We start from the raw sequence: 20,163 nt of genomic DNA, 5'->3' as shown, positions 1-20,163 counted from the left end.
AACAACCCCATTTCTAATCCAAGATTTTTTCGACCTCATCCAATGGCCTCAAACTATAGGCCGGGTTAGCATCTAGTGCAGTATGTGTGAGAATGTATGCACTATGTGTGCTATAACTTGTGTGTCTTTAAAATTTGAACCAAATTTGAATAAGTTTGAAATATTTGAAATGGGGCTTTTGGCTTAAACGTTTGAAACCCAAAACGACTTCTCCTCATGCTAGACTTCATAAGACCGAGTTTAGGGTTAGGGGTAGATACATGATTTGTCTGGTTTGAATATGTCTAAACCTTGTTTATCAACTTGAATGCTTACTATATGACATAAGAAGACCATGTGCTTTTGTTTTTCATTTTTATATTTTTTTAAGAATTTTATGCACATTTGATTCTGGTCAAATCCTAGGTTCAACCAAGATTTAAACAAGTTTCAAGCATGAAAATGAAAACGTAATCCAAGATCCTTCTTAATTAGTCACTCTAAAATATATGAAGCTTTTGGGACGTACTTGAAATTTCCATGTTTGAAACCCAAAACCAATTCTCTTCATGATTGACTTCATAAGACAGAGTTTAGGGGTAGGGGTAGATATACACATGATTTTTCTGGTTTGAATATGTCTAGACCTTGTTTATCAACTTGAGTGTTTACTATATGACATAATTAAGAAGGCTATGTGCTTTGGTTTTTCATTCTTTAGATTTTTTGTCTGAATAATTTTTATGCCCATTTGAATCTTGGTCAAATCCTAGGTTTGACCAAGATTTAAATAAGTTTAAAACATGGAAATGAAAAGGTAAAAGCATCGATCCTTCTTAGTCGCTCTAAAATGAAGCTGAATTTTGGGAGGTTTTTGAAATTTCCATGTTTGAAACCTAAAACCACTTATCTTCATGCTTGACTTCGTCATAAGACAGAGTTTAGGGGTTTTAATTAGGGGGTAGATACATGATTTGTCTAGCTAGTTTGAATATGTCTAGACCTTGTTTATCAACTTGAATGCTTACTAGCTATATGACATAAGAGGACTATGTGCATTGGTATTTCATTTTTTTGATTTTTATGCCCATTTGAGAATCTTGGTAAAATCCTAGGTTTGTTGAGCAAGATTTAAACAAGTTTAACATGTGAAAATGATAAGGTAATTAAGTCTGGATCTTTCTCTTAGTAACTCTAAAATGAAGCTTTTGGGAGGTTCTTGAATTTACCATGTTTGAAACCCAAAACCACCGTACTTCTTTTCATGCTTGACTTCATAAGACAGAGTTTAGGGTTAGGGGTAGATACATGATTTTTCTGGTTTGAATATGTCTAGACCATGTTTATCAACTTGAATGCTTACTATATGACATAAGAAGGCTATGTGCTTTGGTTTTTCATTCTTTCGATTTTTTTCTGATTTTTTATGCCCATTTGAATCTTGGTCAAATCCTAGGTTCGACCAAGATTTAAACAAGTTTAAAACATGACAATGAAAAGGTAATTAATCATGGATCCTTCTTAATTAACCAGCCAGTCTAATTAAAATGAAGCTTTTTGGGAGGTTTTTGAAATTTCCATGTTTGAAACCCAAAACCACACTTCTCTGCTTCATGCTTGACTTCATATATAATTAAGACAAAGTTTAGGGTTAGGGGTACATGATTTGTCTGGTTTGAATATGTCTAGACCTTGTTTATCAACTTGAATGCTTACTATATGACATAAGAAGACTATGTGCTTTGGTTTTTTATTTTATTTATTTTTTATTTTATGCCCATTTGAATATTGGTTAAATCCTAGGTTTGAACAAGATTTAAACAAGTTTAAAACATGAAAATGAAAAGGTAAGCCTGGATCCTTCTTAACTAGTCACTCTAAAATGAAGCTTTAATTTTGGGAGGTTTTTGAAATTTCCATGTTTGAAACCCAAAACCACTTCTCTTCATGCTTGACTTCATAAGACGAAGTTTAGGGTCGATAGGGGGTAGATACATGATTTGTCTGGTTTGAATATGTCTAGACCATGTTCATCAAATCCTAGGTTTGACCAAGATTTAAACAAGTTTAAAACATGAAAATGAAAAGGGAAGCATGTGTCCTTCTTAGTCACTCTAAAATGAAGTTTTTGGGCAGTTTTTGAAATTTCCATGTTTGAAACCCAAAACCACTTCTCTTCATGCTTGACTTCATAAGACATAGTTTAGGGGTTAGGGGGTAGATACATGATTTGTATGGTTTGAATATGTCTAGACCATGTTTATCAACTTTAATGCTTACTATATGACATAAGAAGACTATGTGCTTTGGTTTTTCATTTTTCTGATTTTTTTTTAGAATTTTGATGCACATTTGAATCTTGGTCAAATCCTAGGTTTGACCAAGATTTAAACAAGTATATATAGAACATGAAAATGAAAAGGGAAGCCTGTATCCTTCTTAGTCACCCTAAAATGAAGTTTTCGGGAGGTTTTTGAAATTTCCATGTTTGAAACCCAAAACCACTTATCTTCATGCTTGAGCAAGATTTGACCAAGATTTAAACAAGTTTAAATCATGAAAATGGAAAGGTAAGCCTGGATCCTTCTTAGTCGCTCTAAAATGAAGCTTTTGGGATGTTCTTGAAATTTCCATGTTTGAAACCCGGCCAAAACGACTTTTCTTCATGCTAGACTTCATAAGATCGACACGGGGTACATATATACATGATTTGTCTGGTTTGGATATATCTAGACCTTGTTTATCAACTTGAATGCTTACGATATGACATAAGAACACTATGTGCTTTTTGTTTTTCATTTTTTGTGCCTATTTGTATCTTGGTCAAATCCTAGGTTTGACCAAGATTTAAACAAGTTTAAAACATGAAAATGAAAAGGGAAACATGTATCCTTCTTAGTCACTCTAAAATGAAGTTTTTGGGAGGTTTTTGAAATTTCCATGTTTGAAACCTAAAACCACTTCTCTTCATGCTTGACTTCATAAGACAGAGTTTAGGGTTAGAGGGGTAGATACATGATTTGTCTTATTTGAATATGTCTAGCTAGACCTTGTTTATCAACTTTTGAATGCTTACTATATATATATGTGACATAAGAAGACTATGTGCTTTTGTTTTTCATTTTTCCGATTTTTTAATTTTATGCCAATTTAAATCTTGGTCAAATCCTAGGTTTGACAATGATTTAAACAAGTTTCGAATATGAAAATGAAAAGGCAAGCATGGATCCTTCTTAGTCACTCTAAAATGAAGCTTTTGATAGGTTTTTGAAATTTCCATATTTGAAACCCAAAACCACTTCTCTTCATGCTTGACTACATAAGACAAAGTTTAGGGTTAGGGGGTAGATACATGATTTTTCTTGTTTGAATATGTCTAGACCCTTGTTTATCAACTTTAATGCTTACTATATGACATAAGAAAACTATGTGCTTTGGTTTTTCATTTTTCTGATTTTTTGGAATTTTGATGCACATTTGAATCATGGTCAAATCCTAGGTTTGACCAAGATTTAAACCAGTATCGAACATGAAAATGAAAAGGAAGCCTGTATCCTTCTTAGTCACCCTAAAATGAAGTTTTTGGGAGGTTTTCAAAATTTCCATGTTTGAAACCCAAAACCACTTAATCTTCATGCTTGACTTCGTCATAAGATAGAGTTTAGGGGTTAGGGGGTAGATACATGATTAGTATGGTTTGAATATGTCTAGACCTTGTTTATCAACTTTAATGCTTACTAGCTACATGACATAAGAAGACTATGTGCTTTGGTTTTTCATTTTTCTGTTTTTTTGAATTTTACGCCAATTTTGTTTGACCAAGATTTAGACAAGTTTTACACGTGAAAACGAATAAGTAAGCCTGGATCCTTCTTAGTCACTCCAAAATGTACCAATTGATAGGTGCGTTAACTTTGCTTCATGGAAAAAATAATGTCATGTAAATGAGTTAACTTGGATTTCCTACCCTTGAATCCATAGGAAACTTTGTTCTAATGCACTATAATAATCAACCGAGTTTTTACACCAACAGGTCTGTCACTTACGTGTGGTGCCCATGCGTGAGGTCCCACACTTCAGTGAGCACAAGTCACGTGCAATAGGTACGCAAACTCCCAGCCATTTTCTTTGTCAAGAGAAAGACGCATCAGGATGCGTATTGGAAGTCTGTGGGTCCTTACGGATCCTTCGGTCGTCCCTCTAAAAAAAATCTCTCTCATTCTCGGCCTCGCTCGACTCGCTCGCTCGCTCGCTCGCACCTCCTGCTCACTGACAAACCCTGCACAAAAGTCAACATCATCACCCGAAAAAGGGGAGACACCATAATTCTCTCCCTTCTTCTCTCCTTCCGAGTGATCCCTCTTCCTCCGAGTTTCACTCGACGGGGAAACACACATGTGCTGCATAGTATAATAATAAAAAGGTAGAAAAATCGACCTACGAATCTATAATTAAATAGGTTAAACTAGGGTTTTGCCCAGTACTACAGATCAAGGTTCAAAAAATCCAACTACGGGGTTCGAACAACCCCATTTCTAATCCAAGATTTTTTCGACCTCATCCAATGGCCTCAAACTATAGGCCGGGTTAGCATCTAGTGCGGTATGTGTGAGAATGTATGCACTATGTGTGCTATAACTTGTGTGTCTTTAAAATTTGAACCAAATTTGAATAAGTTTGAAATATTTGAAATGGGGCTTTTGGCTTAAACGTTTGAAACCCAAAACGACTTCTCCTCATGCTAGACTTCATAAGACCGAGTTTAGGGTTAGGGGGTAGATACATGATTTGTCTGGTTTGAATATGTCTAAACCTTGTTTATCAACTTGAATGCTTACTATATGACATAAGAAGACCATGTGCTTTTGTTTTTCATTTTTCTATTTTTTTAAGAATTTTATGCACATTTGATTCTGGTCAAATCCTAGGTTCAACCAAGATTTAAACAAGTTTCAAGCATGAAAATGAAAACGTAATCCAAGATCCTTCTTAATTAGTCACTCTAAAATATATGAAGCTTTTGGGACGTACTTGAAATTTCCATGTTTGAAACCCAAAACCAATTCTCTTCATGATTGACTTCATAAGACAGAGTTTAGGGGTAGGGGTAGATATACACATGATTTTTCTGGTTTGAATATGTCTAGACCTTGTTTATCAACTTGAGTGTTTACTATATGACATAATTAAGAAGGCTATGTGCTTTGGTTTTTCATTCTTTAGATTTTTTGTCTGAATAATTTTTATGCCCATTTGAATCTTGGTCAAATCCTAGGTTTGACCAAGATTTAAATAAGTTTAAAACATGGAAATGAAAAGGTAAAAGCATCGATCCTTCTTAGTCGCTCTAAAATGAAGCTGAATTTTGGGAGGTTTTTGAAATTTCCATGTTTGAAACCTAAAACCACTTATCTTCATGCTTGACTTCGTCATAAGACAGAGTTTAGGGGTTTTAATTATGGGTAGATACATGATTTGTCTAGCTAGTTTGAATATGTCTAGACCTTGTTTATCAACTTGAATGCTTACTAGCTATATGACATAAGAGGACTATGTGCATTGGTATTTCATTTTTTGATTTTTATGCCCATTTGAGAATCTTGGTAAAATCCTAGGTTTGTTGAGCAAGATTTAAACAAGTTTAACATGTGAAAATGATAAGGTAATTAAGTCTGGATCTTTCTCTTAGTAACTCTAAAATGAAGCTTTTGGGAGGTTCTTGAATTTACCATGTTTGAAACCCAAAACCACCGTACTTCTTTTCATGCTTGACTTCATAAGACAGAGTTTAGGGTTAGGGGTAGATACATGATTTTTCTGGTTTGAATATGTCTAGACCATGTTTATCAACTTGAATGCTTACTATATGACATAAGAAGGCTATGTGCTTTGGTTTTTCATTCTTTCGATTTTTTCTGAATTTTTATGCCCATTTGAATCTTGGTCAAATCCTAGGTTCGACCAAGATTTAAACAAGTTTAAAACATGACAATGAAAAGGTAATTAATCATGGATCCTTCTTAATTAACCAGCCAGTCTAATTAAAATGAAGCTTTTTGGGAGGTTTTTGAAATTTCCATGTTTGAAACCCAAAACCACACTTCTCTGCTTCATGCTTGACTTCATATATAATTAAGACAAAGTTTAGGGTTAGGGGTACATGATTTGTCTGGTTTGAATATGTCTAGACCTTGTTTATCAACTTGAATGCTTACTATATGACATAAGAAGACTATGTGCTTTGGTTTTTTATTTTATTTATTTTTTATTTTATGCCCATTTGAATATTGGTTAAATCCTAGGTTTGAACAAGATTTAAACAAGTTTAAAACATGAAAATGAAAAGGTAAGCCTGGATCCTTCTTAACTAGTCACTCTAAAATGAAGCTTTAATTTTGGGAGGTTTTTGAAATTTCCATGTTTGAAACCCAAAACCACTTCTCTTCATGCTTGACTTCATAAGACGAAGTTTAGGGTCGATAGGGGGTAGATACATGATTTGTCTGGTTTGAATATGTCTAGACCATGTTCATCAAATCCTAGGTTTGACCAAGATTTAAACAAGTTTAAAACATGAAAATGAAAAGGGAAGCATGTGTCCTTCTTAGTCACTCTAAAATGAAGTTTTTGGGCAGTTTTTGAAATTTCCATGTTTGAAACCCAAAACCACTTCTCTTCATGCTTGACTTCATAAGACATAGTTTAGGGGTTAGGGGGTAGATACATGATTTGTATGGTTTGAATATGTCTAGACCATGTTTATCAACTTTAATGCTTACTATATGACATAAGAAGACTATGTGCTTTGGTTTTTCATTTTTCTGATTTTTTTTTAGAATTTTGATGCACATTTGAATCTTGGTCAAATCCTAGGTTTGACCAAGATTTAAACAAGTATATATAGAACATGAAAATGAAAAGGGAAGCCTGTATCCTTCTTAGTCACCCTAAAATGAAGTTTTCGGGAGGTTTTTGAAATTTCCATGTTTGAAACCCAAAACCACTTATCTTCATGCTTGAGCAAGATTTGACCAAGATTTAAACAAGTTTAAATCATGAAAATGGAAAGGTAAGCCTGGATCCTTCTTAGTCGCTCTAAAATGAAGCTTTTGGGATGTTCTTGAAATTTCCATGTTTGAAACCCGGCCAAAACGACTTTTCTTCATGCTAGACTTCATAAGATCGACACGGGGTACATATATACATGATTTGTCTGGTTTGGATATATCTAGACCTTGTTTATCAACTTGAATGCTTACGATATGACATAAGAACACTATGTGCTTTTTGTTTTTCATTTTTTGTGCCTATTTGTATCTTGGTCAAATCCTAGGTTTGACCAAGATTTAAACAAGTTTAAAACATGAAAATGAAAAGGGAAACATGTATCCTTCTTAGTCACTCTAAAATGAAGTTTTTGGGAGGTTTTTGAAATTTCCATGTTTGAAACCTAAAACCACTTCTCTTCATGCTTGACTTCATAAGACAGAGTTTAGGGTTAGAGGGGTAGATACATGATTTGTCTTATTTGAATATGTCTAGCTAGACCTTGTTTATCAACTTTTGAATGCTTACTATATATATATGTGACATAAGAAGACTATGTGCTTTTGTTTTTCATTTTTCCGATTTTTTAATTTTATGCCAATTTAAATCTTGGTCAAATCCTAGGTTTGACAATGATTTAAACAAGTTTCGAATATGAAAATGAAAAGGCAAGCATGGATCCTTCTTAGTCACTCTAAAATGAAGCTTTTGATAGGTTTTTGAAATTTCCATATTTGAAACCCAAAACCACTTCTCTTCATGCTTGACTACATAAGACAAAGTTTAGGGTTAGGGGGTAGATACATGATTTTTCTTGTTTGAATATGTCTAGACCCTTGTTTATCAACTTTAATGCTTACTATATGACATAAGAAAACTATGTGCTTTGGTTTTTCATTTTTCTGATTTTTTTGGAATTTTGATGCACATTTGAATCATGGTCAAATCCTAGGTTTGACCAAGATTTAAACAAGTATAGAACATGAAAATGAAAAGGGAAGCCTGTATCCTTCTTAGTCACCCTAAAATGAAGTTTTTGGGAGGTTTTCAAAATTTCCATGTTTGAAACCCAAAACCACTTAATCTTCATGCTTGACTTCGTCATAAGATAGAGTTTAGGGGTTAGGGGGTAGATACATGATTAGTATGGTTTGAATATGTCTAGACCTTGTTTATCAACTTTAATGCTTACTAGCTACATGACATAAGAAGACTATGTGCTTTGGTTTTTCATTTTTCTGTTTTTTTTTGAATTTTCTGCCAATTTTGTTTGACCAAGATTTAGACAAGTTTTACATGTGAAAACGAATAAGTAAGCCTGGATCCTTCTTAGTCACTCCAAAATGTACCAATTGATAGGTGCGTTAACTTTGCTTCATGGAAAAAATAATGTCATGTAAATGAGTTAACTTGGATTTCCTACCCTTGAATCCATAGGAAACTTTGTTCTAATGCACTATAATAATCAACCGAGTTTTTACACCAACAGGTCTGTCACTTACGTGTGGTGCCCATGCGTGAGGTCCCACACTTCAGTGAGCACAAGTCACGTGCAATAGGTACGCAAACTCCCAGCCATTTTCTTTGTCAAGAGAAAGACGCATCAGGATGCGTATTGGAAGTCTGTGGGTCCTTCTGGATCCTTCGGTCGTCCCTCTAAAAAAAAAAATCTCTCTCATTCTCGGCCTCGCTCGACTCGCTCGCTCGCTCGCTCGCACCTCCTGCTCACTGACAAACCCTGCACAAAAGTCAACATCATCACCCGAAAAAGGGGAGACACCATAATTCTCTCCCTTCTTCTCTCCTTCCGAGTGATCCCTCTTCCTCCGAGTTTCACTCGACGGGCAAACACACATGTGCTGCATAGTAATAATAAAAAGGTAGAAAAATCGACCTACGAATCTATAATTAAATAGGTTAAACTAGGGTTTTGCCCAGTACTACAGATCAAGGTTCAAAAAATCCAACTACGGGGTTCGAACAACCCCATTTCTAATCCAAGATTTTTTTCGACCTCATCCAATGGCCTCAAACTATAGGCCGGGTTAGCATCTAGTGCAGTATGTGTGAGAATGTATGCACTATGTGTGCTATAACTTGTGTGTCTTTCAAATTTGAACCAAATTTGAATAAGTTTGAAATATTTGAAATGGGGCTTTTGGCTTAAACGTTTGAAACCCAAAACGACTTCTCCTCATGCTAGACTTCATAAGACCGAGTTTAGGGTCGATAGGGGGTAGATACATGATTTGTCTGGTTTGAATATGTATAAACCTTGTTTATCAACTTGAATGCTTACTATATGACTATAGTAAGCATTCAAGTTGATAAACAAGGTCTAGACATATTCAAAACATACAAATCATGTATGTACCCCTAACCCTAAACTATGTCTTATGAAGTCAAGCATGAAGAGAAGTGGTTTTGGGTTTCAAACATGGAAATTTCAAAAACCTCCCAAAAACTTCATTTAGAGTGACTAAGAAGGATAAATGCTTCCCTTTTCATTTTCATGTTTTAAACTTGTTTAAATCTTGGTAAAACCTAGGATCTGACCAAGATTCAAATGGGCATCAAAAATAGAAAAAATCAGAAAAATGAAAAACCAAAGCACATAGTCTTCTTATGTCATATAGTAAGCATTAAAGTTGATAAACAAGGTCTAGACGTATTCAAACCAGACAAATCATGTATCTACCCCTAACCCTAAACTCTGTCTTATGAAGTCAAGTATGAAGAGAAGTTGTTTTGGGTTTCAAACATGGAAATTTCAAAAACCCTCTCAAAGAACTTCATTTTGGAGTGACTAAGAAGGATCCATAGGAAACTATGTACTAATACAGTATAATGATCACCCGAGTTATTAGAGCAACAAGTCTGTCACTTACGTACGTGTGGTTCCCATGCGTGAGGTCCCACACTTCAGTGAGCACAAGTCATGTAGTCTTCTTATGTCATATAGTAAGCATTCAATTAAGTTGGTAAACAAGGTCTAGACATATCAAACCAGAAAAATCATGTATCTACCCCCTATATATCCCTAAATTAACCCTGACTTATGAAGTCAAGCATGAAGAGAAGAAGTGGTTTTTGGTTTCAAACATGAAAATGAAAAGGGAAGCATGTATCCATCTTAGTCACTCTAAAATGAAGCTTCTGGGAGGTTTTTGAAATTTCCATGTTTGAAACCCAAAACCACTTCTCTTCATGTTTGACTTCATAAGACATAGTTTAGGGGTTAGGGGGTATAGATACATGATTTGTCTGGTTTGAATATGTCTAGACCTTGTTTGTCAACTTTAATGCTTACTATATGACATAAGAAAACTATGTGCTTTGGTTTTTCATTTTTCTGATTTTTTTATTTTGATGCCCATTTGAATCTTGTCAAATCCTAGATTTGACCAAGATAATGTAAACAAGTTTAAAACATGAAAATGAAAAGGGAAGCATGTATCGTTCTTAGTCACTCTAAAATGAAGTTTTTGGGAGGTTTTTGAAATTTCCATGTAGGAAACCCAAAACCACTTCTCTTCATGATTGACTTCATAAGACAGAGTTTAGGGTTAGGGGTAGATATATTTATGATTTTCCTAGGTTTGACAAAGATTTAAACAAGTTTAAAACATGAATATGAAAAGTAAGCATGTATCCTTCTTAGTCACTCCAAAATGAAGCTCTTAATTAGGAGGGTTTTTGAAATTTCCATGTTTGAAACCAAAAACCACTTATCTTCACCATGCATGCTTGACTTTATAAGACAGAGTTTAGGGTTAGGGGTAGATACATGATTTTCAGGTTTAATATGTCTATACCTTGTTTATCAACTTAATTGATTGCGCGCATACTATATGACATAAGAAGATCTTGGTATTCATTTTTTTTGAATTTTTATGCCCATTTGAATCTTGGTCAAATCCTAGGTTTGACCAAGATTTGAACAAGTTTAAAACATGAATATGAAAAGGTAAGCATGTATGCTTCTTAGTCACTCCAAAATGAAGCTCTTGGAAGGGTATTTGAAATTTCCATGTTTGAAACCAAAAACCACATCTCTTCATGCTTGACTTCATAAGACAAAGTTTAGGGTTAGGGGTAGATACATGATTTGTATGGTTTGAATATGTCTAGACCTTGTGTTTATCAACTTTAATGCTTACTATATGACATAAGAAGATTATGTGCTTTGGTTTTTCATTTTTCTATTTTTAATGCCCATTTGAATCTTGGTCAAATCATAGGTTTGACCAAGATTTGAACAAGTTTAAATCATGAATATGCAAAATTAAGCATCTATATATCCTTCTTAGTCACTCCAAAATGTAGCTCTTGGGATGGTTTTTGAAATTTCCATGTTTGAAACCTAAAACCACTTCTCTTCATGCATGCTTGACTTCATAAAGATAGAGTTTAGGGTTAGGGGTAGATATATACATGATTTTCTGGTTTGAATATGTCTAGACCTTGTTTATCAACTTGAATGCTTACTATATGACATGCAAAGACTTGCTTTGGTTTTTGATTTTGTTTTTGAATTTTTATGCCCATTTAAATCTTGGTCAAATCCTAGGTTTGACCACGACTTAAACAAGTTTAAAACATGAATATGTAAAAGTAAGCATGTATCCTTCTTAGTCACTCCAAAATGAAGCTCTTAATTAGGAGGGTTTTTGAAATTTCCATGTTTGAAACCAAAAACCACTTATCTTCACCATGCATGCTTGACTTTATAAGATAGAGTTTAGGGTTAGGGGTAGATACATGCATGATTTTTTAGGTTTAATATGTCTAGACCTTGTTTATCAACTTAAGTGAATGCGCACATACTATATGACATAAGAAGACCTTGGTATTCATTTTATTTGAATTTTTATGCCCATTTGAATCTTTGTCAAATCCTAGGTTTGACCAAGATTTGAACAAGTTTAAAACATGAATATATATGAAAAGGTAAGCATGTATGCTTCTTAGTCACTCCAAAATGAAGCTCTTGGAAGGGGTTTTTGAAATTTCCATGTTTGAAACCAAAAACCACATCTCTTCATGCTTGACTTCATAAGACAGAGTTTAGGGTTAGGGGTAGCCACATACATGTTTTTTTTTGGTTTGAATATGTCTAGACCTTGTTTATCAACTTAATTGTATGCTTATTATATGACATAAGAAGACTATGTGCATTGGGTTTTCATTTGTTTATCCCCATTTGTTGAATCTTGGTCAAATCCTAGGTTGGACCAAGATTTAAACAAGTTTAAAACATGAATAATATGAAACGTAACCTGCATCGATCCTTCTTAGTCACTCCAAAATGAAGCTCGTGGGAGGTTTTTGAAATTTCCATGATTTTTCTGGTTTGAATATGTCTAGACCTTGTTTATCAACTTGAATGCTTACTATATGACATACACAGACTATGTGCTTTGTTTTTTTTGAATTCTTATGCCCATTTGAATCTTGGTCAAATCCTAGGTTTGACCATGACTTAAACAAGTTTAAGACATGAATATGACAAAGTAATCATGTATCCTTCTTAGTCACCCCAAAATGAAGCTCTTGGGAGGGTTTTTAAAATTTCCATGTTTGAAACCAAAAACCACTTCTCTTCACCATGCATGCTTGACTTCATAAGACAGAGTTTAGGGTTAGGGGGTAGATACATGATTTTTCAGGTTTAAAACGTCTAGACCTTGTTTATCAACTTAATTGAATGCTTACTATATGACATAAGAAGACCTTGGTTTTTCATTTTTTTCTTCATTTTTTTGAATTTTTATGCCCATTTGAATCTTGGTCAAATCCTAGGTTTGACCAAGATTTGAACAAGTTTAAAACATGAATATAAAAAAGTAAGCATGTATGCTTCTTAGTCACTCCAAAATGAAGCTCTTGGGAGGGTTTTCAAAATTTCCATGTTTGAAACCAAAAACCACATCTCTTCATGCTTGACTTCATAAGACAGAGTTTAGGGTTAGGGGGTAGATACATGATTTTTCTGGTTCGAATATGTCTAGACCTTGTTTATCAACTTAATGGAATGCTTACTATATGACATAAGAAGACTATGTGCCTTGGTTTTTCATTTATTTTGATTTATTTTGAATTTTATGCCTATTTTTATGCCCATTTAAACAAGTTTAAATCATGAATATGAAAAATTAGTCACTCCAAAATGTAGCTCTTGAGAGGGTTTTTGAAATTTCCATGTTTGAAACGAAAAACCACTTCTCTTCATGCATGCTTGACTTCATAAAGACAGAGTTTAGGGTTTGGGGTAGACAGCACGCGCCGACACGTGGACGAAATTTATTCTCTGTCCCCCTGACATGCACTTGCCAGTGTCTTCAACAGTCTGACACGAACAGTGAAGCTTTTATGGAGCCCAGCGGAGAGGGGCTCCATTTCTCGAGCGGTAGCGAGGTGACATGTGGCCTAAATCCAAATTTAAACATTGCGAAAAAAATCTGAAACAAATCATGCACGTTCACAGCTCATATTAAGATAACCCCTAAAAATTTCAGATCAAAATTCAAACATACATCGAGAAACAAAAAAGAGAAACTCAGATGGGAATAGTCTACAGAGAAACTCAGATTTGAATTCGGGAACTATTCATGACAGATTTCTCTTTTTTGTTTCTCGATGTATGTTAGTGGCAGTTAATATGGACCGGAGGAAGTACTAATAATATGAGGCATATTTTTGAGCTGGCCCTGTTTAGTAGAGTTTACATTTGAGAGTTACATCTTTCTACCACCATTATTTTTGATTTAGCTTGTCTTTTTTTGCCCACCATTTTATCGAGCAGGGTTAATGCAAGATCCATAGCAAACTAGCTTGTCATGACATTTTGTTGGCGGAGTGCATCTTCTCATGGCGAGCTAGCGACTTTGCCTACTAGAGTTTTTTTTTGTTGAACTACATTTTTTGGATTTTCCCATTTTATTTGTGCACAAGCTATGAGCCGCCCGCAATTCAGCACCATATATTGGCGGGATTTTCTAGTTCAGCACCATAAATTAGCAGGATGCTATCTTCCTACCTCGCTTTCATTTCCCCTATATCCAGCCCCACCCACGGACAAGCAAGGGCCTCTCTCCCTACCTCGCACCTAGTCCGTCTCGCTCCCTCTCAGTCCTCCATCCGTAGCCGACATCCACCGCACCGGAGCCAGCTCAGCGACGCCGTCAACCACACTCCGTCCGCTTCGTCGGATCTGCTTCCCCGACTCACTGGTTCATCTTACCGGCCGGCGAGATCGGTACACAAAGCGCCACCATGATCCACCGAACCAAACCGAACGGCCAACGCGCCACCTCCCCAGTCGACCAAGGTTGAACACTTTGTCCGGCAGCTTTTGTTATGTACTCCGTATTTGATTTCCGAGACTAGTTTATTGCTTGCTTCCACTGCTTGTTATTAGCATCTGTTTTTTTTTTGTAATGCCTGCTAGATATTCCCCTCGAGAATGCCTACGAAGAATCTCGGAGGCAAAATATCTTGCAGAATATGATAATTGCAGCCAAGCTCGGCATACTGTGGAATGGGACAAAATCACCGCACCCCAAGTCGTTGCCGAGATTTTTCACACGTGTGATGTGCCGCCAAAAGGACGATTCCGTGGGGCAGCTGCTGAAGAAGGTATTTAGCCGCACTGCTCAAATTTCATATGTCTTGTTTGCTGATTGATTTGATGAACTTTGATTTGCAGCAGCTAGCCACTGCTCATGTTCCTAACAAAGACAGTGAGCGCGCCAGTGATGCAGACATTGGTAGAAAGGAGGCGGGATTTGGTCCTATTGTTCTAGCAAGCAATCATTTGAGTGGCCGCCTAGGATCAGCACATCTGGATCCTCCTGAGCTCAACATTAAGGAGGTAATTTTATAATAGTGTTTTAAACATGACATAATCTAATGTACTGAAAGAGATCAAACTATCAACAGGAGTGGAGTGGTATAGATGGTAGAGATATAGATATAGATTTCAGGTTTCCTAATTTTTTCTTGAAAATAGGGTCGCTGACCTCTGCATCCAAATGATGCACCCACCCTTTTATTGCAATGTTTTAGACTCCATTTAAGGTTTAGAAACTCATGGGTTGCTGAAAGTGGTGACATGAATCAACCAACATATTTCCTTTTAATCTGCTGATTGATTTTATGCATGGCAAATCGCAGAAGCAAGTGACTGCTCATGTCCCTGCCAAGCAGCATTGTAGCACAGATGTCCAGAGTTCCAGTGATGCAAACGTTTGTAGGAACAAAACAGAAGGATGTGGCACTGGGGAAGCTAAGATTAGGCGTCTTCAAAAGGACTTGGATGTGGCCACTTGGCGGAACAAAGAAATGAACCGAGGATGGAATTCTACAATTCAAGATGGCCTACATGCTGTTGCTGATCTGCAGAAGCTAGTGGCTGGCAACTTGGTTACCGCTTTGGCTGATGCAGATGTCCATGAGATCAACTGGACGATCTTGGAACAGGTGAAAGCACGAGCAGAAACTCTGCACTCATCTTTGCAGGTAGATGATTTTCAAAGGGTGATGCAAGAGCCGCTATATGAATAGATTGTTGTTTTCAGTTGATGATGTCCCTGGTTCTTTTGTTTACTTATGTGCTGGTAGTACTTAGGGGAACTAGCTTGTACAAGTATTTTTTTTCCGATAAAGTTGTACAAGTAAATGGCACATGCTTCGCATGTTTGACCAATTAAGTTAAAAAGCTTCACAAAATCCTGCTATCATGTAGGCGGGCTTGCATTGGCTTCCAACCCAAGTGACTATTGTTGCAATCTGTAATATGTACCCCTCTGTTGCACTTAATGGTATCCAAGCCCTTGGGCCCCCCTCCTTTGTTAAAAAAAAGATCGAATTCTTATTGCGTCGAAGTTGTTTCACTAAAAAAAAGAGCCCTCACGTGCAAGGCACGTGTATATATACTAGTACTAGTAGAGATGGTACACCTAGACATTAGAGATTTGTTTGTTTTAAAGATATTTTTAATTGTGTACAAGATGGAAAATATAACTTTAGGCTATCCACAATGTTGCTATTGCCAAATCTGATACGATGGTGAATTTGGCTTTGGTGTGAAATATAGCAATAGCTCCACAATGTAGTGGTTCCAAATATTTATAACGTGGGTCCCGCCATCAAGCTAAAACAACTCATAAAGCCAATATGGAACTACTCTCACAATGTAGGGAACTAGTTCCAAATGCCAAAAGTGAAATTTGGCATCGGAGCACCTATTTGCTCCGGTTCCCTGTTTTTCTGGTTTTGGAACTACCTCTACAATGTATGGAACTAGTTCAAAAAGCCAAAAATCAAATATGGAACCACTTTTGGCTACACGTTGTGGATGCTCTTAGCAAATTCCTAGTATTTTTCATGGTCGATGTAAAAAAAGTATTTTTCATGGTTGATGTAAAAAAAACAAGTTTTTTTCATGGTCGATGTAAAAAAAGAGAGAAAACATGTCTCATAAAAAGCCTTATGGTTAGCACAATTTTTTTACGGAGTAACTCTTTTTTACATAGCCCAAATTACTATTCGATTTTTCCATTGAAATATTTTATGTGTATAAAGCAAGCGAAGAAGTACACATGCATTTTTCGTTTTATTCTTTTTTGACATTTCAAAATGTATAGAAGATGAATTTCGAAATAAAGAGATCATATGCACCCAAGAACCAACAAGCATATCCCCTTGAACCCGAACCTACTCAGGGCCCTTTTGTTGTGCCTTTTTTTTGTTGCCTTTTTGGCTTTTGGATTTTGGAAGCCAAAAACAAATATTATATTCTTTTGGCTTCCAAAATCCAAAAGCCAAAAAGCCACAGCAAAAGGGCCCTCAGCTTCAGACTTGGGATTTCGTAGGCTAGGGTTCCACAGTTTTCCAGCAACCAGTAATAATTTCAACTCTGCCCCAAAATTCCCTTGAAATCCCCCGCTTACAACATTCAATGCGTTGTGATATAAGTACAGGGTCGATCTTATCCCCCCGGACCGCTCAATTCAGACATATCACCGGCGGCGCCGAACCCCGCATCTCTCTCTCACGCTTCCACCTGCATGACCCACCGGATCATCTCACACGCCGGCGCCGCCCACCGTCCCACTCCCACACCAGCACTCTGCCTTCTCATCGGCCACCGTAGTGACCGACGACGTTCCGCCGTCTCCCTTGCTTTTGAGCCCGCCGGAGTAGCTTCCACCTCCCCCACCCCCACCGACGACCACTGTACCATACGAGCTCCCTCCGTAGCCGACTTCCACCGCCGCTTGTCAGCGACAGTCACCATCGCCGGGTTCTCGTATCTTAATCCCCGACTCCTTCCGTCCACCGGACTGGAGAGATGGGCGCTTCCATGGTCGACGGCAGGAAACCAAAGCGTACACGCGCCCACTTCCAAGAAGGTTGATATGGCCGCATTCGTTATGCATGTGATTTCGAAAAGTATTTTTTTGCTTACTTGCACCGCCATCTCATTAGCATTTTTTTTTGTAATGCATGCTAGATATTATTGCAATACAGAAGAGTGAATTAAAAGAGAAACGGATACGGAATATATGTAGAAGATATGCAAGCTGTGTGGGCACAAGCATTTGTAACGCTATTGCCTCTAGTGCAAACCTGAACAAAATCGGAGAAGAACCCTTTCCCCTCCCCAAAGATAAAGAACAATGTTATGATTCACAATTTGATCCTGCTGAGCCCATTGGAGAGCTGACTCAGGAAGATGCCTTGCCTGACCATTCTCCTCAGCCCCACCAGGTGATTTCTGTGTTTTTTGCGGCCATCTTAACATTTTTGCCTTGCCTGACCATTACAATTTGATGAACTTCCATGTGTTGTATACTTGTATCCTGAATCCCACCAAACATGTTCACATGCCACCTCTAGGTCTCCTTAATGCATCATATATATGTTTCAGCATGCACGTCATCCTTTACTGTTCTTCATTCTATTCCATTTGCATATCATCATATATGGGACTTCTGTAGACTGAAATATCGTTTATGTGTGCTAGGAATCTGCAGCTTCAAGTAAGAATTTCGCAGGAACCACCAATGAGAGGAAGACCATTCAACAGGCACCTGAATTGGTGATAGAACAGCTGCAACCAAAAAAGAAACCTGCTTCTGCTACTAGACAGTCTCAGCGATTCATGGCACCAGTTGAAGAAAATAACGAAAATTCTAAGAGTACTGAAATAAAAAAACGTGGTGAACACCCCAAGCGGTTGAATCAGCCACCTGTTACCAATCCAGTCAACCAGCGACAATCGGCAGCAGAACCAGTTTCCACAGCAACTTCTCAGCCACAATTGGCAGCAGAACCAGTTTCCACAGCAACTTCTCAACAACAATTGGCAGCAGAACAAGTTTCCACGGCAACTTCTCAGCCACAATTGGGATCAGCAGTAGCTGTGGTAGGAAATACTGCCCAAGGACACACTGTACCAGTCGGTGACACAACCACAACTGGCCAAACACTGCTAGCACAACATCAACAAACTGTTGATGATCTCCCACTGACCCATATTAGTCCTGCCATAGACAACTCCCCTGAGGATGAGCCCCACACCGAAGAAGGTACATTTTCCAATGCTTATAGTTTCATTCTCCGTTATAAAGTTATACTTTATAGATATATATATATATATATATATATATATATATATATATATATATACCTTGATAGCTTGATGTAATGCTTAACTTTGTAGTTGCACCACGATCAAGAAAAACGAGGGGCCCAACAGTAGGGAAAATGTTCGTAGCTAAGCTTGCTGGGATGGAATCAAGATTTCGCCTTTCATCTATCGTAGGTGGCAGAAGGCCACTGGACCCAGAAGAATCTTGTAAATTAGCATCGGATGTAGGAATTTTCGTCAGGAATGAAATTCCTATCTTCCCAACATGGAAAGAGCACGTAGACACCTCTGCGCATTTTGAAAAATTAGTGCACAGGTTACACGTAAGTCATCTTTCTCTTGGTAATGTTACTCATACTAGTATACCACATTGGCACGTCCCCTTCCTTCTAGCTTGTTGTTGGATCTATGTATATCACACCAACGGTTTATATTGTTGTGAACAGTTAAGGTTCGAGTTCGATGAGGACCAAGAGGATGTAGGATAACGTAGCATAGAAAACAAAAATTTTCCTACGGCGAACACGCAATCCAAGCCAAGATGCAATCTAGAAGACGGTAGCAACGAGGGGATTGTCGAGACTAACCCTTGAAGAGATTCCAAAGCCTACAAGAGTAGGCTCTTGTTGCTGCGGTAGACGTTCACTTGCCGCTTACAAAAGCGCGTAGAAGATCTTGATCACGATCGGTTCCGGCGCCACGAACGGGCAGCACCTCCGTACTCGGTCACACGTTCGGTTGTTGATGAAGACGACGTCCACCTCCCCGTTCCAGCGGGCAGCGGAAGTAGTAGCTCCTCTTGAATCCGACAGCACGACGGCGTGGTGTCGGTGGCGGTGGAGAATCCCGGCGGAGCTTCGCTAAGCGTGCGGGGAAGAAGGAGGAGTGGGGCGGCTAGGGTTTGGGGAGAGGGGTTGGCCGGCCTCAAAGGGTGCGGCCAGCTTGTGGCTTGTTGTGTTGGCCGGCCCCCTCCCCTTGGCCCTCATTATATAGGTGGAACACCCAAGAGTTGGTCTACAAGTCTTCGAATAAGACCCCAAACCAAAACCTTCCATATGACATGAAACCTACCCAAGCTAGGACTCCCACTAGAGGTGGGATTCCCACTTTCCCTTGGGAGGGGGTGGCCGGCCACCTTAGGGGGGAAGTCCACCTTGGACTTTCCCCTCTAGGGTTTGGCTGGCCAAGCTTGTGGAGTCCTTCCGGGACTCCACCTTCCATAGTGCGTTTTCTTCCGGACTTTTCTAGAACCTTCTAGAACCTGCCATAAATGCACCGGATCATTTCCAAACTTGGAATATGACTTCCTATATATGAATCTTATTCTCCGGACCATTCCGGAACTCCTCGTGATGTCCGGGATCTCATCTGGGACTCCGAACAAATATTCGAACTCCATTCCATATTCAAGTACTACCATTTCAACATCCAACTTTAAGTGTGTCACCCTACGGTTCGTGAACTATGCGGACATGGTTGAG

This window comes from Lolium perenne, chromosome 5 (assembly GCF_019359855.2).
Source record: "Lolium perenne isolate Kyuss_39 chromosome 5, Kyuss_2.0, whole genome shotgun sequence".
In the NCBI taxonomy this organism is placed as follows: domain Eukaryota; kingdom Viridiplantae; phylum Streptophyta; class Magnoliopsida; order Poales; family Poaceae; genus Lolium; species Lolium perenne.
The sequence above is the reverse complement of the archived record's forward strand: the minus strand, read 5'-3'. Positions refer to the sequence as shown.